Source organism: Camelus bactrianus, chromosome 2 (genome assembly GCF_048773025.1).
Source record: "Camelus bactrianus isolate YW-2024 breed Bactrian camel chromosome 2, ASM4877302v1, whole genome shotgun sequence".
Classification (NCBI taxonomy): Eukaryota; Metazoa; Chordata; class Mammalia; order Artiodactyla; family Camelidae; genus Camelus; species Camelus bactrianus.
Window position 1 is genome coordinate 72,387,733 of NC_133540.1, and position 22,830 is coordinate 72,410,562.

The 22,830-nt window shown below is 35.6% G+C and overlaps 1 protein-coding gene across 8 annotated transcripts in view; it reads right to left on the minus strand.

Moving 5' to 3' along the window:
• The window catches only part of CCSER1 (coiled-coil serine rich protein 1), a 1,108,361-nt gene that overhangs the window by 184,324 nt on the left and 901,207 nt on the right, over positions 1-22,830 (minus strand). The gene's annotated exons all lie outside the window — the stretch shown is intronic.

Below are 22,830 nucleotides of genomic sequence, written 5' to 3' on the forward strand. Positions count from 1 at the left end.
TCTCTTTCTCCTATTAATCTGTCTTCTGTCAACTTAATTATTAGTCCTACCACAAGAACTCAAGAGTAGTAGAGGGGGAAACTTCCTCCTCCCCAGCAATATCATTATGTGTATATGAATATTAGGTAATCACTCATTAGTAAGTGCTCAATTTACATGAAAAAAAGATTAACATTTTTTAAATTTTAGGTATTTTTGAAAAAGAGTCTTGGGCATCAGAATTTCCTTGGGTGCTGGCTAAAAATACAGAGTCCTCGGCATAACCTAAACCTACAGAATCAGAATGTCTAAGGATGAGACTGGGGAATCTGCATTTTTAATAAGCTTTTTGGGTAATGCACACTAAAGCTTAAGAACCACTGCTCTTCACTTACTCACAACAGAGACCATCTGCTTATCTGTATTGAAAAGGCATCCTGGACTGTCACCAAGCACCTGTCTTCATGACTGCCATGTCCCTTGCCCTTCCAGCCTCGTTGGATTTCCTCCTGTTGGATACAGCTGGGCCTAGCCCTCCACTGCCTACTCAAGTCTAACAAGTATTCATCTTTTATGGGTTTGGCCATTAACCATTGGTACTGAACCCAGTTTTCTCACTAGATTCTAATCTTTGCTCTCTATAAGGCTGCGTCTATGTCTTAAAAGAGAAAATAGAAACTTATTTTGTTGCCATTTTTTTCCCCGCTGATAACATGCTAAAAGGCTGTTTTAGACTTAACTTCTTAGCTACCCCTATTTGTATTTCTATCTTTACAGCTTAATCAATCAATGAGCTTTTTTTTTCCTTGTCAAATAAGATGAGATTTGCAATCTGAACATATTATTTTGATTTAAAAAAAAATTCATTTGGCATGTTTACTAGGCCCCATATCTACTCAAGCTATCAGAAGTGTCTTCAGAACTATTTATTAAATCAAAGCAGAGACATACTGAAAACACACTCCTAATTACAGCTAACACATATAATTTTTTGCAGTAACGTACAAACATTCATGTTTCCCTTTCTTTTGATTAATGTCATTTTGATTCATTCACTTAAAGAAAGTTTTATTGAGAAACTCTGTGTTAACCACTGCGTTACTTCAGAGGGAAACAAAAGTAAAAATAATAAGAAATGGCCCCTGCCCTTTAGGAGGTTAGAGGAAAATCTATATAGGAATTATTATTGAAAGTAGTCATTTCATTAATAAATTATTCACAAAATTTCATACATTCTTTTTCAAATCATATTAACTTATAACAAACATTTGGACACCAACTTATGGAGGAGATGGGGAAGGGCTGAAATCTACACAAAATCAGATGTCCAAAATTACTGAATTGGAGTGAATTTATAATAATTAAATTGAGCCACCCATGTCAACCTAGGGATAAATCTATGAGGTGAGAGGTTTCTGAAGAATATCAAATTATTTATAAGAAAAATAAAAAGAAAAGGTACATTTTTCTTGCTCATATCAATATAGTTCAGTAGATCTGTAACCTTGCTAAAAGCAAAACAACTTTGGGAAAGCATTGTTTTTGCTATAAATGATTAAGTATTCAGCAGAATTTTGAATCATTCATTCATTCATTCATCCAATATTCATTCAGTGCCTATTTTGAATCCTCCTTGACTTATCCCATAATGGTAAGGTTAAAATAGTAAGTAAAAGTCCATGTTTCCTGTTCTTAGGGAAATTCCATTTCTGAGAGGTAGACTGACACTAATCAAATAAGAGAAAAGTCATATTTGTAAAATTAAACATTTACAATGGAAATACACAATGTGATGAGAGTAAAATAGGAATTGGACTAGTGAGGGAGATATTAAAATGCTTCTTTGAGGAAGCAATGAACATATTGAGATCTGAGGTCTGTGAGATGAGGCAGCTGGGAGAGCATCGTGCTCAAAGGTTCCGTCTACTTTGGGAGGAAAGACAGCAAGTTCAAAAAATAAGTAAGAGCCTGATTTCATTTAAAAATTTATAAAAAGAAAAACCAAAATGTAGCTGAAAATTAAATGGATCTATTTCCCCACAAAAAATGAAGATTTAAGATTTAAGCTAAACTGACTTCAAATAGCACAACTACAAATAATAAAGCAAAACTGTTGCTACTGAGGACACCTGGTTTTTAAGACATCTCTGATTGCTTCGGTCAAGCTGTAATCAGCACTTTTCTTGTAATTTCTACCTCCCACATGGTATGGGCACTGAGCCTCTAAAACAAGTTTCTTTTAGTAAATGCAGGTCATGAAGTATAATTCAACTACTAAAGCTGTAAGTTCTCAAATGATTTCAAATTATAGACCCTCTCTTATTCATGATTAACATTAATAATGACATAATTGACCAAAACAGAAATCATAATAAAATTACCAAGAAACAGTGTTAGACTATTATTATCATGGCTTCCTATTTGGATCTAGAATGAAAAAGACTATTTAGAGTGGAAACATTTATGGAACACGAATCAAGTGCAGCCACTGCCACTAACTAGTTCAGTGTCCCAGATTGAATTAATTAACTTTTCAGGGACTGACCTATAAAATAACAAAGGAAGAGGCTGGGACTGAATCAAATTCTGAAAAATAAGACAAGGTAAAAAGAAAAATCATGATTCTAATACTTGCTGTGAATTTTTGAACTGAATTTATTTCTGTTTTATTTTCAGTCTATCAAGTTTCTAAAAACCATGACTAAAGAATAATTCAACCTTTCACTTTCCTGAGCACTAATAGTGGAAAATTGACCTTGATTTTAATACAGACTGAGTTGGACTATTATCTTTCAAGAAGGCAAATTTACTAAGTAATAAAAATCAGTAGTACTGGAAAGGCATGCCAGAGATAGGGATGGAAAATTGTACTTTCTTGGTTTTATTAAAACAGGTAATTCATTTGTAAATGTGAAAATTCCTCCATTTCATAAGTCATTGCCTGTCAGCCCGTGTACAGACAGTATTCATTCACAATTTATTTAGACAAATACGGCACTCTAGTGAGCCAGAGACAAAGGGCAGGCTTCTCAGCAAGCTGCTTGAAAGGAAGAGATAGTGTTCAAGGTCATCTTTTCACCTCTTTGTCTTAGTAATACATCTTTTGTTACTGAACAAAAGTTTGTGTGCCCAATGCACAGTGAGGCCAAACAATCCAAAATGTCAGAGTGTGGAGCAGATAAAGGTTTATTGGAAGGGCCAGGGAAGGAGAATGGGTGGCTCATGCTCAAAAACCCAAACTACCAGATGGTTTTCTGCGGAAAGTTTTTATAGGCAAAACTAGGGGTGAGGGAGGGCTGCAAGGGTGTGTGACTTTCTTCTGATTGCTTGGTGTTGAGGTACCAGGGTGGTATTCCAGGAATGTTGTGCTCAGCCTGAAGTTACCAGCCTCCACCTGAGTGGGGACCTCAGTTCCTGTAGAAGAACTCAGAGATATTGTTATGTATATGTATATGAGGATGAACTAAGACCCTGCCCCCAGGCTTCACTATTGTTTCTTGAGGATCCCTCCCATGTTTCTGCATTTCCTCCCCTCCCTGATATGCAACTGTTTCAATCTGCCCTTTGGTATTCAGGGAAGGTCAAGGAGGCTGGATGAAGTCTATTTTCACAAACAAGAAATAAGGGGGTGGGGAGAGCACACGGACAGGATTTGTATCACGGAGGACCCCACAGGGTCCTTCTCTGTTTCACTTTTCTTAGTTTTAGGTAATTTAAACAAGCCTAGAAGTTCTATAATAATTGAGTATAAAAATATATCTTCCCAATTGCTTTCCAAAAGACTTGAATTTGCAGCTATAAAACTTATCAGAAGGACCCAAAATGACTGTGTTTTAAATTCAGAGGGTGTATGGTAGAAAATGGAACTGGAAGGAAATTGTTGATGCCAAGGAATTGTCTTGTATCTGAACCTCAGGAAAATGAGGTTAGAGAAGACCCAAATGAAAATACCTCTAAATCAGGATCCCAGAGACTGTAGGTGGAAGGACAAACACGTGGAAAACTTTCTGAGAAGAATTTCAGTCCTAGCAATTTAAAGGGTATCTTAAAGTCTGGCTATGGTTGCAAACAACATTTATTGGCAGCAACCATGTGCCACACACTCTTCTAGGAGCTAAGGATGCAGCAGAGAATAAAACAGAAAAATCACTGCCTGGATATTCTCTTGTGGCAGAAGGAGGCACATAGAAGTGCAAAATGAAAATATATAGTATTTTAGCCAATCTTATCAAGATAGTATGTTGTATCTTAATAGTGATAAGTGGTAAGGGGAAAAGAGTTAAGCAGAGTCAAGCAGAGCAGGACTCTGTGGAGTCCTCCCTGGGACATACTTCCCATGTCCCCCATTCCTTGTTCGTAGGAAATACATTTCATTCAGCCTCCCTGGCATTCCCTGAGTTCCAAAGGGCAGATTCAAATAGCTACTAATCAAGAAAAAGAGGAAATTCAGAAACAAGGGAGGGACAGTCAAGAAACAATAGTGCAGCCTTGGGGCAGGATCCTGGTTCCACGTAAGGGAATATACATAACAATATCTCTGAGTTCTATAGGAACTGAGGCCCCCACCCAGGTGGAGGCTGGTAACTTCAGGCTGAGCACATTCCTGGAACACAGCCCTGGTACCTCACCACCAAGCAATCAGAAGATAGTCACACACACCCTCGTAACCCTCACCCCCAATTTTGCCTATAAAAAACTTTTCCCTGAAAACTATCAAAAAGTTTAGGTATTTTGAGCACGATCCACCCATTCTTCTTGCTTGGCCCTGCAATAAACCTTTTCTCTGTTCTAAACTCTGACATTTCGGTTTGTGCAACAGGCGTATGAAATTTTGCACTGTAACAAGAGGATTAGCTTTAAATACTACCATTATAGTGATGTCCCAAACATACATCTCCAGGCCAGACCTCTATCCTGACTCCATACTTTTATAGATGTTCAACTGCCTATTTGACCTGAATCACTAATTACTTACATTACTAATCAATATCTCAGAATTAATATATCTAAAATTAAATCTGTTCCCCTGGCTACATCTGCAACCAATTAATGGCTGTTATTCTTCCAGTTGCTCAAGCCAACACCCTGAAGTTTTTCTTGACCCTTCTATTTCTCTAACATCCAGTCTGTCAGAAAATCCCTTGGTTCTACCTTCATTGCTACTCCCTGGTGAGGAGGTGTCCTCAATTACTAAAATAGTCTTTTTGCCATTGTCCTCCCAGTCTATCATCAACACAATAGACAGAGTGATCCTTTTAAAATGCAAGGCATATCATGTGTTCCTCCTCTGCCCAAAACCTTTCAAAGGCTTTCTTTTTCCCTCAGTGTAAAAACATGAAGACTCTTCATCGCCCAGCTCCACTCATCTCCCTGAAATCCCTTCCTACCATAATACTCAAAGCTTCAGCCAGACAGGCGTACTTGCTATTCGCTATTCTCCAAGACATCCCTACCATTAAGCCTTTGTATTTTCCCTCCAGATTTCCTCAGGGCTAATTTTCTCACCTCGTACAAGTCTTCATTCAAGTGTCACTTTCTCCAGGAGGTAACTGCCCTATTTAAAATTGCAAGCCACACCTTCAGCATTCTCCTTTACCTTGCCCTACTCTTACCTATCGCAACTATTGGTAATTTTCTTCTCCTTTTCCCAACCACATAAGCTTCAGGAGGGTGGGGTTCCCTGTTTTGCTTAGCAAAGTTTCTCAGGTTTGCCTAGAAAGTGCCTAGAACATATCTTCAATGCTCAATAAATATTTGTAAACAAAGTATGTAAGAGCATGGGGGAGTGCACATATCAAATCTGAGCCCTAACTAAAGCTCATAAGGAAAGCAAATCTTGTAATAGAAAGAAATTTGTGAAAGACTTTTGAGAAAATGCTGGCCTTAGTACATGGTAATCCTTTGAAAGAACTGCAACCAACCCCAGAACAGGACAAGAGTAGTACTTTATGTGAATAAAAAATATTGCTTGTCATATCAGTAAACAAAGGATGCTGCGACTATCAATTCATCAGCCACTACTGCTGCCCCTGAAGGTGAGCCGGAGGGAACTCACGATGGAGACCAGCAGGCAGCCCAGCCTTGCCACCCCCCCCCCACACCAAATGGTACATCCTAAGGGAACTGAGGATGGGAAAGAACAGGATACTGGCCCTAGATAGCTAGGTGCGTATCAAAGGAATGATTTCAATGAGCCCAGACTTTTGCACCTTCCCATAAACAGTAAAGTGCTAAATTCCTTAACTTGAGATACTCGTTTTCTTTAATTAACAGTAATCTTTTGGTATTCCAACTACCTGGTTTTTGTTGCAAAAACTCCTATATACCCTGGCTCCTCTCCTGCTTCTTCGGAGCAGACCCTCAGAGCTATATGAGAGGCTGTATCCTGGGCTTAAGTCCTCAGAAATGTCTGCCAAATAAAACATAACTCTCAACTTTTAGGTTGTGCATTTTTTTCAGTGACACTTAGAAACACTGACATCAGAAAGAAGTAAATGTTTTCTATAGAGCAATGGCTTAAAAAGACCAACAACTGCAATAGCATATTTTAATCATAGGCTTGAGAAGGAGACTTCAGTCAGACAAGTGAAGTAACTGGAGGCTTACTGAGAACGTTAATGTACAAGGGCAGGTTGGGAGCAGCTAATGAAATCCTGGGTGAGAGCATCCAGTGCACCTGCAGGGCTTTGATCCTTTTGGACTGGGGCAGATGAACCCAATGAGATGGTCCTCTTTCCACAGGAGAATGGTTGGCAGTATATTTAAAGAGAATTTTTTAGATGGAAAATTAAACATACAGCTGTCCTATAGGTACCTTCAGAGTCCACCACTGCTAAGTCACTGGTCATCATGTGTGGCCCACCCCCGAGGGGATCCACAGAGACTTCTGAAGGAGGATACTTGGGCACTGATGTGAGGGCACAGCCAGAGCTGCAATACATGTAGAAAACAAAGAAAGAGTGCCTGATAGTTCAGTAGGGAATTGTTTTGCTCTCAAACTGGCTAAGGATTTTAGAGGTCACTGTTAATTATATTTCATATTCTAATCTCAGGATAAAATAAAATAATTTTTATAACTCTGTAAACTTTCATTGTTTTCTCATGCTTTTATTTTCCCATTAAAAGTTAATCAGAACACTATCATGGCATTTTTAAATTACCTACTGGTTCTGAATAAATAAGATACTGGGAAAAGCTTTAGTTTGGGGGCACATCATGGGTTTAAACTGTGATTCTTCCGGTTACCAATAGTATGAACAGGGGAGAGATTCTTTCAGATACTCAATTATCTCATGAGCAAAATGCAGGTAAAATTAACCAAATGAGAGTGTCATGAGGCTCAAATGAGAACTTATGTGAAGGCTCCAGCATCTCACAGGAACTCAATAATTAGTTTTTTTTCTTAGAATTGTATATGTCACTTCTTTAGAAGAGAAACACAGTGAGACCAAGGATCTTTGTTGTTCTCCACGGCATAATTTTTTGAACCGTGTTTATGTCCCAAAGTCCAAACACATGAGTGGCATTCTTATGTCATATACTAAGTTCTTTAGCTTTTACTATATTTCAGGCTCTGCTCTAGATTTGAAATCTCTGCCTTCTCAGCCTTCAGATTGTGCATATTGCCCCTGAAGTATTTTATTTTCAATTAAAAAAAGAATCAGAGAAAGATGAGGTGCTGTCCTACATGGTCTTGGCCACAGGGAATATGCCAGGCAGGTGGCAGATGCTTTTCAGAAATTTCAAGACTATCAGGAAGATGACTTTAGGATTCCTCCAGTGTCACATTTTCAATCATCTCTGGAACTTGTTTTTACTATACAATATTACAACAGAAGATATTGGCTTCTGAATAAATTTTTCTGAAGTGGAAAAATAAAATCAGATGATGCATAAAGTTAACATGAAGAATGCTACAGAGAACAGAATACCACCTTGGAGGCAGAATAAGTCAAAACAAAAAAAATGAAACCTGCCTTTATCATCATTCTCAAATTAGATTGATTCAGCCATACTCAAGAGAATAATGTGCCTATTTTCTAGAAGCAGAATGAACTAGTGAGTTCTATGATTTGAAGACAAATTTATCAAAGGAAACCTCTGTGTTCATCAAGAGTCTATTACTAATTCACATGCGCTATTGTTTCCGAACAAAAGACAACAATGTCTATTATGTGTGAAGGTCTAGCCAGGACTACAGAATTAAGTAACTTTGACATTCCCTCTTGGGACATTTTTATACAGAAGAAATTGGCTAAAATATAAAGTGTATCATTCCTAACGTGAAAGGAAGTAAAGGAGTGATATCATAAAACAACAGTAAGAGTCACTGATCTGTGAAACCCAATCCTTGATTATCCCTCTCCCACTTGTTTTCTGGTCCTTTTGTTTGTTCCTCAGGTTTCTCCAGCTCTGGGGGGGCAGAAGCTTACCTGATTACCCACCTGTCAGCTACTTCCTTATGCTCTAATTTCCGACTGGGGATTGCAGGATTAGAACACTGAGATGTATATGGCCCAGGGCCACTGCCTTAATTAGGCATGATTGTGTTTAATTATAGCAAGAAAACTTAACACAGATAAAGATTTTTTTCCTAATATGAAGACTGTCTTTTTGCATGTAGCTATTCGTACGAAACCCCACAGCAATTACCCTGTTATTCTCATTATTTATGATATCTTCTGTTGTTGGTTCTAAAAGTTGAGTATGCATACCTAACAAGACACATCCATTTGATCTCATACAATAACCATAGCATATACTACATTATAATCTTTTTTTTTTAAGCAACTACTGTATGCTTATTATAAGTTGATATGCTATGTGAAAAAAAAGAAAAAGTAGAGCATGGTAAGAACAACAGATGTTCAGGAATGGGTTGTATTTTTATTTTCCCTTCAATAAACATGTTTAATGAAAGAATGAAATAAATAAAATGACCTTTTTGTTGATATTTTTGCTGCTGCTGTTGTAGAAAATATTGCCCTAATATGGTTCATTGTTAGGGAAAAAAGTAACTGTTTTAAAATATCTTCATTTAGCAACAACAAAAAAATTTCTAGCACTTCTCTGGTAGGAGAAAAGATATTGTAATTCTGATAGCCCGTTTTAATAGCAGTAGAATACTATTCCAGATAACTTAAAGCTTGATGACTAAGCGTTCAGACCACTTTTCTGAATAGCATAGGCATTATGAATGGCTTTCAGAACGGATCTGAAAGCTAGAGACTGGAGAATAACCAAAGTCACATGTGGGTACATATTTAAGACAAGATTTTAATAAATGTCAGATTGAATCTAACCTTCTTCTGTAAGTACCTCATAATTTTGTAAAATTATGTAGTTACGTGAAAGTAAAAGAGTTACAGCAAGGGAAGCAATCGCTATATTAAAGTAATGGTTTGTTCAGTGAGAAATTGTTACTCATAAACAGATCTGTTTCCTAAGTTTTCCCTCTAAGATGGTAATGAATTAGCATTTCATTTCAGGACAGTACTATCACCTTGTGGCAGCTACTTTAAAAAAAAAGGGGGGGTGGTTTATGAGTCCATAGAATCAAAAGAATATGCACATTTAGCTAATTGAACTCTATTTTGGTAGAGAACAAAAAAAGCAATGCTCTCTAATACCAGAATTGAGGCTTGGAATTCAGGGAGAGGTGAGCTAGATCAGAGGAGAAATAAGAGAATTTGAGATGGTCACGCCCCTCCGAATGGCCATGTTCACCACAGAGAAGACCCTCCCTGCTGGAAGTGATGAGAGAAAGCAAAGTGGGGCAGGTTAAGCACAGTGGTTAAGGCAATGATAATAAATGGCAGCAGATAAGCCAATGTTGTAGTTAAAAGGACTTAGGTCAGTTTAGCAGAGTGCAGAACACTAGATGTAGAGTAGGACTAGTTAAAAATGGCAGTTGTTTACTCTTAGACTGTATTATATGATGAAAAATTTGGTTGGTCTTTATCCTTGGACCCATAGTGTAAAGATATGGGAGGGTCCCAAATCTGGAGCTTCTGTATCTTCCTTGTGGAATTAGGACATTCCCCCTATGAAATGTCTGATTTTTCATCAAGGTTACACCTAACACTCTTAACAAAGTCGATAATTTCTACCTTAGTCAAAAATTTCATTAGGTCTTTACACTTTAATTCTGCTTTGTACCTTTTCTGATAGTAAAATATCTTTTTTAAGCTGACATTCTCAAGATATGTGTATCTCCCACTAGATTATACCCACTGAAAAGTAGCAACTAAGTTGATTTTAGTACCCATCAAGTAGTCTAGCACATATTGGACATGCTAAGAACAAACAAAAAAAGAACAAAACAACAAAACACCCTACCTCTGTTGAATTATGTTTCAAAGAAGAACCAATTCAATAAAATAAAACAAGAAAGGGATTGACTATCCAAAATGTGTGTTAAAAACTAAGGATTACCAACTGTTATGAGTTGAATTGTTTCCCCCCAATATTCATACTTTGAAGCCCTTATCACCAGTACCTCTGAATGTGGCCTTATTTGGAAATAGGGTTGATGAATATGTAATTAGTTAAGTTAAAATGAGGTCACAGTCGAGTAGGATGGGTTAGAGCCCTTAATCCGGTATGACTGGTGTCCTTACAAAAAAGGGAAATTTGGAGAGAGCCGAGCACACCAGGACACTACCATGTAAAGATTAGACTTATGCTACCACAAGACAAGGAATCATTAGAAGTTAGGACAGAGGCTTGGAATACATCCTTCCCTAGAGACTTCAGAGGGAACTTGTCCTGTCTATACCATGGTCTCAAACTGCTGGCCCCAGAATGGTTAAGCCATCCAGTCTGTGGTACTCTGTATGGTGGCCCTACAAAGCTGGTGCACTCATACCTCTCCCTGTTCCAAATTCAAGTTCATACTGACAAGAAACTTAACAGCTCTAACCCATATACCTAAAATAAGTAAAATTTAAAAAAGAAATCAAGTTCTAAGCTAAACATTAAAAAAGGAAGGAAGAAAGGAGAAAGAAAAAGAAGAAAGGGGCTGGCTCTGGTTTTACATTCCATCGCTGGCTACGAGCTGCTTTGCTCCTTGTAGAGGACAAGGGCCTTTCGTGCAGGATTGCTCTATTACATGTAACATTGTATTTTAAGCAAACATTCATTTGTGGCAAGTCAATATCACAAATGAAATATTGTCTGAGGAGAAAGGAAAATCAATATCCACCTTTAGGGTCATTAAATTTTGATAAGGATTTTCTGCAAACATCAATATACTACCAAAAAGATATATACCGTATGTTTTTTACTTTCTATTTAATCAAAACTGTCTAAGAACCCACTGGAACACACACACACACACACACACAGACAGCATTCTACAGAATCACCAGTAGTCTCCTTGAAGATTTTTGATGTTTGTTTTGTTTTAAACAAATATATATTACCAATATTAGCTTTGCCATGAGAAAGAAAAGAAGTACCAAGCCAACCAGATACCTACATGCACTCCAAAGCCTGGACAGGTAGTTGTGGAATTAGACTAGAGCAGTCAGCTAAAAAGAATAGAAGAGATTAAAAAATTTTCATTTGTCATATTTGAGAAAGATGTTGCTATTAAAAAAATACAAAACTAAAACTGAAGGAGAAGACACTGTAGAGTAATATCTGGGAAGAACACTAAACAAAGTGTACTAAAAAAACTGGGCTGCCTACCTTTCCATAGGATTTGAGCCAGTACTCAGAGAATTTACCATGTTCTAACAGGGCTCAAGTGATCTAAATTGTTATTCATTAATGTTTTTCCATTTTATCAGAAAGTAAGCTTTAAATAATTAATTTCTAGACAGAAGAAAAAACATTTTGATAAATTTTGTTTTATACATTTATTTACCTGACTGTATCCTAAAGACAACTTTAGGCTTTCAAAATATTTTTCTTGCATTTTTAATGTCATGAACCTAAGCTATACGTTACTGCTGGCTAATTATCCTTATTCCATTCCACTCAATGTTTGATTAACATTCCTTGTAAAACAGCCTAATGACAATCTGAATGCCCTAGGCTAGTAATTCTCAAGCTCTTTGTTCATGCACACTTTCAAATAAGTGTGTGCTCATGCAACAGCAGGGATGCATTGTTTGGAACTTGAGATGACTGAACAAATAAATTTAGCATATACCCACTGTGAAAATGTGTGGCACACCAGACATAGCAAATTAGCAAATGCTCTTCCGCTTTCTGCTAATCCCCTGAGTTTACAGTAGACCTCTGCAACATCGTTTACAGATAATATCTAAAGATACTGGCAAATCTCTCCAATCTAGGATTGTGTCTTTGATGTCTTTTGTAATGGCAAAGTACTTTTACTGACTCCTAATTGTAAGGATCTTTATTTTCTATTTTCTGGAACATTTCCTCCAAAGTACTTCCAGGTATCCTACAACATTTAATATCCAGAATGATACTCTCTCCCTTTGTGCCTTTAGGATAGGGTAAGCACAGTTACTTGGAGATATTTTGTCAATCATTATGAGATTAAATGGTTCACCAAAATCTAAATGGAGGGGTCACAGTCCAGTAAACAACAAACTGTGCAAGACACATTCAGTGTAGTGTCATAAAACCCCTTTGTGTTCGTACACTTTCAAGTGTGTGCCTCCCCATCCAAATAGGTTACATTTTTGGAAATGGGAGTACACTGAGCTCAGATTAGGGCAAAGATAATCATCACTCAAGCCCAAGACTTTAGCAGTGAAGGGGGTTAATATCTACGAATGAAGAGTGCTGGACAGTCTTGCCAACTACAAATTGGCACTTGCCATCTACCTCTGCTTGTATTAAATCATGAGTCACTGCAGCCACTGACCTACAACGTTCCCTGAAAGGAGTTCAGGGTGGAGAATAGGACTGAGGCACTCTGTGCTCTGGGAAAACTGGCTGAACAGGCCTTCAGATAGTTAGATATTTTCAGGAGAAGATTTTATGGCCCCCAATTCTTGCATCTCCTCATATCTAGAAAAGCACTAAAATCATTAATGATGATATCTGCTCCTCGTGACTAGCAGCAGCCTCTGCCTAAACATGTGCTTGACTACATGTACCCCTCTTCACTAATAATTTGTAATTCTGAGTTTTCCCCCTGCTTCTTTGGAACAGTTTCTCAGAGCTTTCTGGGATGCTGTCTCCCAGGCTATAGACCTCATTTTGCCCAAATAAAACTTAACCCATAACTCTCATGTTGTGTGAAAATATTTCAGTCAACAGTCAGAAGCACTGAATTTTGTTTGCTGAAAGCATTTCAGAGCCCTCAGACCATGAGGAAAATGTAGGATCACAGTGTACTCTAAACGGCTGTATAAAAGACAGACTACTAAAACATGTCAGGGATGTTTTTTGGGCTCCATTAAAAGTGGACTAAATGGCCAATATTTGGGGTTGTAATTTTGATGGATTGAAAGGTTCAAAACAGTATTACACAAAGTTGTGATGATTACAATGCAAATGCTATCAAACAAAACACTTTTTCATGGTTTTTATTTAAGTATCCAAGCCTTCTCTTAGCTACCCTTCAGCAGGGACTGTTCTTTTCTATGCTCTACAGGCTAAAGCCATCACGTTCCACTAAACACAATGTTACTTTCACCACAGCACAGAACCTACTCAGCGAGCTGTGTACTCTGAGAAAGATCAAAGCAATGGTATATGCATACTCGGTTGCAGCAAAAATAAATTTAACAACTTGCTTACAATTTAATAGCACAAAACTGATGGGTTAAAAATAACCATTTAATCTTTGGTCTATTGGCTAGAATATTGCCTTTTAGGGGTCAAACAAAAAGCATTATAAAAAAAGGTGGCTGAAGGGAAAGGAAGTAGCAAAAAGAAATGAGACTAGATAGAGTTACAAAGACTTAGCTATCTACTAGATTTGTTCAGATTCCCTCCTTGTATTGTTTCCTAATTTTTTCTTCATAAAGAGTACCAACACAGAGAGGTTATATGTGGATATACTCTAAGAAAAACCCAAAAATATTTTTATTAAGAGTTGATACAACTTGAAATTTGCTAAGAGAGTAATCTTAGATGTTCTCACCAAAAAACAAACGAAAAAAGGTAGCTAAGTGAGATAATAGATGTATTAAATTGATTGTATTTCAAAATTCATGTGTACATTACATCATTGTATCATGTATTTAAAAAAATCACGTATAATCTAAATACACGCAATTTTATTTGTTAGTCTACCTAAATAAAGCTGGAATGAAATGGAATAAAATAAATAGTTGATATATAATGGATAAAACAGTGTATCCCTTCATAAGTCATTAAGTTTCTAATATACTCATTTGAAAAGTTATAAATTATCGTTATGCTTATTTAGGGGTGAAATTTGGATAGAACATTATACCTAACAAAAAATCTTTAGTGCTAAAATATTTCAACCAAGAACAATTATAGTCCCTTCTAATTACTATTACAAATTGATTTGAATATTTTCTAGATAACATGGGCATCTCAGCCAATATTTACCTTTAATAAGGTGTGACATATTTCCTAGATTACAAGAGAAAAAAAATGAATAAAAAAAAAATAATTTTCCTAACTGAAAGTTCTGTAAGATTTGACTTAACGGCCAAACTAATTTAACAGTTGCAAGAATATTTTGTCTCTGCTACTTACAAAATGGCAAATGTACCCTTCACTGAGAGAATAAGCAACACTATATTTTTTCTAACATTTTGAAATATAGTGAAAAAGAGACAAAGATTTTGGTATGGGACAAGCATTTTAGTTTGCTTGTTTTCTTCTTTTTCCCAGGTTTGAATGAACCAAGTTGTAGGCTTCTTAAACAATAAACTCATGGGTATAGAATGAATGTATTTATTCTATTCCATTCTATTTTTAAATGGAAGCTTTTATTAATGGTATCTGCTAGTAAAAGGAAAGCTGACAAATTTGAGGCTTGTAAGAATCACTGAGAAATAAATTTGCTATTTAGTTTCCTTGTGCTTTCAAAAACAAGTTATATTAAATGAAGGCAAACACTTCAAAACAAGCAGCATACAATAACACTTTTCCATTAAAAAAACCAAAAACTCTATTTTTGAGAAAACCAAACCAAACCAGAGCAAAGATGTAAAGCTCTTTAACTCTTCAACTATGAGCCAAGCAGTTGAAATAAATAAAAATATGAGAATTTTTGTTTCAATACTTTCATCTTTTTCTACCTAATCCAGAAATAACTGGAACTGATAGCTGTCAAAATTTCTCTATCAAAAAAAAAAAATCACATTAATCATATACGAAAGGTTAGAAGAGATGCTTCTATAAAAAATTGTTTATTTTTTGTTTTGTTTTCTGTAAACATTTTTCTACTATTTCCCTGAAAAAAATAATCAATTCGATTGGTCCCTTTCAAATAACTAATAAGCAGTAGAACAAAAATGTATAAAATTATGAAATTAATCATTACAGATTGGGAAACATTTTACACAGTGCCCCCAATATTGGTCTTTCCTCTGTAATATTGTTTTCAAATAATTTTTATTTTAATGTTTAGCAATTAACTCCAAGTTGAGACACATAAAAATACATATTTAATTAAAGAAATGTCTCCATCTTACAATTGCAGATTGTGCTTTTTGAACTTTTCCACAATTATTTTGCATCTCAAATTGATTTCATTTACTGTTATATTCATTTTACTTTACTTTATTTAAAGAAATATTTAGGGACTCCAACTGCAAGGCTTTTTTTTTTTTTCTTTGCCTTTAATAACATGAATTGAATGTTTAAATGTGACAGTTTTGGTCTACATGTAAAAACAAATAGAGTTAAGGATAAATCATGCATAATACTTCACTGAAACAAAGAAAAATAACCTACTATAGAAGGAAGATAAAGACAGAATTTTGCCTTGCTTTCTGCAGTTGAGAAATAAGTCCCAAGAAACACATTTCACCATGTAATTGTATTTTCTACTTTTGTATTAGCGTAAGAAGACATTTAAATAATTCTTTTTATATCCTCCTAATAATTTAGAAGGCAGTTGTACTTTTATAAATGAAAACAATAAATAACAAATACTCTTCCAGTAACACTTTGGGCTTCTGTGGGATTTGTTCATAGTGTTAATGGTGTGTCTAGGTAAACATCTGAAACAATATATGCTACTAATTAAAAGACTATATATCCTGTGGTGTGAACCCTGTGATATAATTAAATTCTGGCTGCCCTCCATTACAGAAAAGGAAAGTATGTGATGTGTGAAAATGTGCAAATTAAATTAGATTACTAAGTCCTTGAACCAATATTGGGTTGCTAAGATAAGACATTTTTGATGATCTGGGGTGTATGAAATGATGAGTCAAGGGATATGGCTCATGGAGTGCATATACGCACGTTATGCCAGATAGTTTGTTAGCCTGACAAAGTTACAGTTGGAGAGTGTATCACAAACATGAATTAGAAAGGTTAAGGCAATATCTGGCATTCCTATTCAACAAAATATTAACCCAATTGAAATTTTCTTTCCTTTAAATGTACGTGAATATAATATTAAAATTGTAGATCATTTTTGTAGTTATTTCCTCTTTTAAACTAGTTGTATTTTATGAATTAATTTGAAATCCCAAGACAAAAAGGGGAAAAACAAAAGAAGGAAAACCAAATTTGCATTTCCTTTCAAGAATATTTTGCAAGAAATAACTTACTTGAGAAAAATTTTCCACATAAATTAAAATTATGAGAGTATATTCTTATTCTATTCTCACACCATTTGGTGTTTAAATATTTTAAATTTTATTTCACTTTTTTCTTAACTGATATATTGGACACATTTTCAAAAAAACAATTGAAGCAGTCTAGTGCTGACATGGCTTATGCTGAAAGAAACTCTTATTCACTAGCTTTGCTATAAAGTTCCAGCTTTCAATGAAATTTTGAATTTCACTTTAATTCACAATTTCCAGATAGTCACAACAATGGTTAATTTTATATGTCAACTTGACTGGGCATGGGGTGCCAGATATTTGGTTTGACATGATTCTTGTTATGTTAGTGAAGATACTTCCGGTGAGATTAACATTTGAATCCGTAAACTGGGTAAAGCAGATTGTTCTCCCCAGTGTAGGTGGGCCTCATCCAATCTGCTGTAGGTCTGACGAGAGCAAAAGGCTGAGTATGGGAGAATTCACTCTCTCTGACTGCCTGTCTTCAGACTTGGACTTCAACTGGAACTAAACCAACAGCTCTCCTGGGTCTCCAGCTTGCTGCCTTCAATTCATGGAACATCTAAGCCTCCATAACTACATGTTCCAATTCTTTAAGATATATTTCAATAGATAGGTGGGTAGGTAGATAGGTAGGTAGGTAGGTAGACAAATAGATAGAGATTGAATAGCAACCATATGCTTTTTAATACCCTTCTGAAAATCTAACCATAAATAAATAATTACCCAAACAAGCAAAGAGAAAAATAAAATTCTAGAATATATCTTAAATAATGGCTAGGGTATGGTGTCAACCAGAAAGCCATCATACTAACCTAGCTTACCAAATCTATTATGTATCATTCATGATGTCCAACTGTGAAAGCTCTCTTAGTGATAAACACTTCTTACAATAATAACCTTTACTGCTTAACACTTACAGCTTTACTCACTCTTCTTTTTCAGTTGTCACTATTACTTATTTAAAATCATTTGGAAATACCCCACAAATATTATCATTTTCCATAATAAATAAAATCAATTTTAATAGTACCCTTCTAAATATAGGTTGGAAGAAATCATTATTACAAAAATATGTGAGTAATTTATTTTGTGTGTTTGAATAATTAACTATATTTTAAGCAATACTGTTATATTAGTATCTACCTGAGGCATAGATGTCTCAGCGTCTGAAAGCAATGAATGGTTTTATACATAATTCCTCTAACAGAACTGATGGCAGCTTCATTTTCACTGCCATGAACATACATTACTTTATTTCCTTGGCATTAAAAAATTGTACCTTCAGGTCCCATTCAGAGTTGCAATTTATCTAAAATAATGAGTAGATACTAAAACTAGACATACAAATAAACCATTTTTATAAAATTTCCATTATCAAAAGGTGTTCACACAGCACATAACAGAAAAATAAAACTGAAGTAGTTATAGTTTAGATATGTGATCATATACTGTTTTTAATAATTTTATAAAAGACCCCACTGATATCACTGAAATTAGTTACACTGAAAGATCCATTAATTCTATTGAAAGGATTACTGACTTTCTGAGTCTTAAAATCTTATTCCAAAGTTAAGACAACAAAACAGCCCATTACTTCAAGTGAAGGTGAAATTTAGGCTAAGGAAAAACCATTAGTTTCTATCAAGTTCCTAACTTGGTTGGTAATAACTTTTGTCTCCTTTATGGTTTTTTTTCTTTTAATATCTACTTAGCACTGCATCTTCAACTAGAAATTAGATATCACAATATCAAGTGGTTCATTTAAAGCAAGTGTCATTGAATGCAGTATGACGTTAAAGCCAATTTTAACTTAGTAACACCATTTAGCAACATTATAAGGACTAATAACTATTTTTCTTAACTTTCAGGGAGAAAAAGTCCATGCTAAAGTTTTTTATTGTTATTTTTATAGAAAGTTATGGTTTAATTTAGCACACGCATGTAAAAGAAAATCAATTTATTTTAAAAAATGCATAGAGTATGAACATATCTCTGTAGTACTGTATTTCTTAGAAGAAATAGAAGGCTCTGGAGTCTAACAGCCATGAAACCTCTGCTCTGCACAGGTCTCTATTTTCTTACCCATTAAAAAGGTGTTAATACTGACTGCTACCCAACAGATGAGTATTAAATGAGTGTAAGTATGGGGCTCCCAGTAGTGTTTGGCACATACTAAATGCTATGTAGTATGAACTGTTACTATTTTGAATACCGAAAGGTATTATAGTTGGGCCCTTCTTAAATGAAGTCAAGAAATATTTTTTTAAGGATATTGTTGATGCTTCTTAAAACACAACTTAATCAGAAAATCCACAGACATGACATTTGTATGTACTTATAAAATGCAGTATATGATGAAAAAACCATGTTTTAATTCGGTGTAATCTCACCAAATCAGGTGCATGCCTCACTTTTAAGGGCAGAACGGAGCTTCAATACTTAAATATAAGCCTATAACTATAGTTTTTTTTTTTGTTTTGTTTTGTTTTTTTTTTACCTAAAACGGTGGTTCTCAAACTTCAGCATGTATCAGAATTACCATGAGGGCTTGTTAAAACACAGAATGCTGGGCCCTCCCTTCAAAGTCTCTGATTTAGAAAGTCTGGCTTAAATTCTGAGAAGTCACCTTTCTAACCAGTTCCCAGGTGCTACTGCTGTTGCTGGTGTAGGCACCACACTTGGCGAACTGCTGCGCTAAAATGTGTGATTGAATTTCCCATCTGGGTTTGGAGAATCAGAGTCAGGACTACAAGCTCCAAACTGCACTCTCTCAGCACTTGCCAATGGCCTGGTTGAGGCAGGTAACATCTGAGAGAACTAAGCTTGTCTGGGATCTTGCATTTATTCGTTCCTGTGTTTTGGAACTACCACAGCTGTCTGGGCCTGGGCACTTCCGTTGTCAGCAAAAGAGTTACCAAAGTTTTATTTAAGACTGCAATTTCTGGTTTGTTCTATGATCTTTACCTCTGATTTTCATAAATCTTGCTTGTCCATCAGCCTCCATTCCTACCCTTTCTATGTTCCTCCCTTTATCTAAGAGGCCTGCATCCTGGAAACTACATTTTCCATCTCTCTAGAGTTCTGGACTTGTTTTAGGCTCTGTTGATGAGATGGGTGCATATAAAATTGGGAAGGAACAGGAGAGGCCAAGGGCACCCTTGATCTGACACGGATGGTGGCTGACACAGGCTCCAAGACACAAGGTCATGTTCTCCTGGGTGGTTACTTGGTACTCTGGGCAGCTGTGATTACTGGCAGTGTTTTCCTGCAGCTTCCTGATCACTGCTTCTCAGCAGTGGACAATGACAGATGACTGCTGATTTCCAGTTCTACTTAGTGGTCTATCCAACAATTTTGTAATTCCCTGTTTTAAGTAGTTTCTGGTATCTGCACTGAAATCTGACCGATACACCCCTCTAATACTTCTTACTACTCCCTCTCCCTTTTCCTTTTATCGCTTATTTATATTTATTCCATATTAGCTGTCATCTGTGCCATTTTCATTCAAATTCATTTATTTCATAGTTATGCTTTTCCCCTATTGGAATTCTCTCTTCTTAATATCCATTAGGCCTTATGAGATCCTTTAAGTTCCTAAATATATCCATACTTATCCAGTTTTTCATATCCATGCAATTCACATGAAGATTTCTCAGTTTCCAGATGAAACGTTACTGTGCCTACAAACTGCTTATTCTAATATATTTTTATCACCATCTCTCCAATACCCTATTCTCCTTTAAAGTCTCATGTACAGGTTTCCCCCCACCCCCTATACCTCTGTTGGTCTGCGGCATGCTCAGACACTTGTTTCTGTTAAGAACATTACCACATGATCAAAACTTTTCAGTCCCTTGGCAACCACTGCTTTCATCCCAGGTGATTTTGCCTTCTATTCGCCATTCTATTCTCCAGTCTAATCTTGAACTCCTTCCTTCAAAGTTTGTTGAGCCTCCTTCAGTCAGTTTTTCAGGCTTATATGTGTAACCTGGACCATGCCATGGTCTGCAATTGCTTATTCTCCAAAATATTAAATTCAGAAATCCAAATCTCTTACTTCGCATACAACAATCTTACTCACTTTCATAAACATACTGAAAGATTTGCTCTTCCTCTGCACCCACACCTGAAAACTCATCCCCAAACACCACTCACACTGCTCTCTATCTCTCTCACACACACACCATGCATACTACAACCTACTCTTTCAATGTGAGCTGAACATTTTTGGCCTTTTTACTTTTGTCTTTGAGGGAAAAAAAAAATGCAACTTCAGTTCTTCCTATCCTGCTCCTGCTGTCTCCAAATCCCCAGTTTGAAGATGTACTTGTCTTCAACATAAACATCACACATGCTTATTGAAAGAGATGAGAAGAAAAAACGTAAAATAAAAAATTATGAAATTTCTCAGATGGTAAGTATACACTTTTTAGCCAGGACTCTCCACAGCCTAAACCAGACTTACTTTCCAAGCCCCATCTTCCTTGAACATTCTATTTACATTCTTCGCTTAATTTCACTTTCTGCCTGGATATCCTCATCTTTAGAACAAAGATCTGTCCTCTTTAAGGTTCTCTGGAAATATCCTGTCCTGTGGTCTTGTCTAACCCCCTGAATCTTAAGAGTAGTTTGATTTTTTTTTTGTAAAAACATAATATTCACTATCACTGGAATAAAAAGTCAGAAAAAAATCCTCGTTAAAAATTATGCTAAACCACATCAAACTAAAAAGCTACTGCACAGAAAAGAGAACCATCAACAAAATGAAAAAACAGTCTATGGAGTGGCAGAAAATATTTGCAAGTCATATATCTGATAAGGGACTAATATCTAAAATACATAAAGAACTCATAACTCAATAGCAAAAGAGACAAATTTCTAGTTCAAAAATAAACAAGTCATGGGGATGTAATGTATAGCATGGTGACTATAGTTAATAACACTGGTTTGCATATTTGAAAGTTGATAAGAGATTAGTATTAAAAGTTTGCATCACAAGGAGAAAAGCATTCTGTAACTATGTGTGGTGAGAGATGTTAACTAGACTTATTGTGGTGATCATTTTGCAATATATACAAATATGAAATCATTATGTTGTACATGAACTGATACAATGTTGTATGTCAACATTATATTTTATACTTCAAAAAAATCTGTACTTTTACCTTTCATATTTTTGACTTATGATTGCCTCATTTTAGAAGGGTATTATACATTTCCCTGGAGACAAACTGCATGAGCTCAAATGCTAACTCCATAAATAGTTGGCTGTGTGGCCTTAGGTAAGTTACTTGACCTCTCTGTTCCTCAATTTCTTCACATGGAAAAATGGACAATATACTGAGAATTATACAAACTCAGTACTGTTCTTTATAGAAGTAGAAATAACCACATAAATAACCACATCTAGCTCAGTGGCTCTGCTAGAAGAAGGGAAAAAGACCTCTCTTCTTTCCTCACAAGGACTCAGCCAATGAAAAGCTAGACTCCTTGTTTACTATCACCCTCCCGACTTCCTTTTCCTTTCTATCAAAGTGTTCTTCCCTTGCTCTGCAGGGAATTACATGTGGCTCATCAAGATTGTAGACCCCAAATTACAATTCTCTGCTGATCCCAAATAAACCTGATGTTGCTGGAGAAATAACTGGCCGTCTATTTCAGGTCAACATTAGTAATTATACATATCTATCTATCTATCTATATATCATTATACACTTTAGTATATAATTATATGTAATTTATAGTTAATAAATATAATGTATATATAATATCTATAATTTATAAAAATATAATACATATATAAAACAAATGTATATAATATACATTTTTATTATATAATTATTTTCAAATATATAATTTGAAAGAATTAGATTAGTTTTTGCATATTCTGTTGTTTTTTTTTTGCTACATCAGAGAAAAAGTAGAATTGAATCAGAGCAACTGAACATGGAGGTTCAGAAGCAAAACTACTTCATTTTACTGTCTATAGTGATATCTGACACAACTCAATTTTATTTTGGACTATTTACAGATAGCTTAATGGTCAAAATAACATGCCTCAATTCCAAATTTGGAATAGCAATTTGTTTGTTTATTTACTTATTTATTTTTTAAATAGTGATTTCTTTAGTTTCTCTCC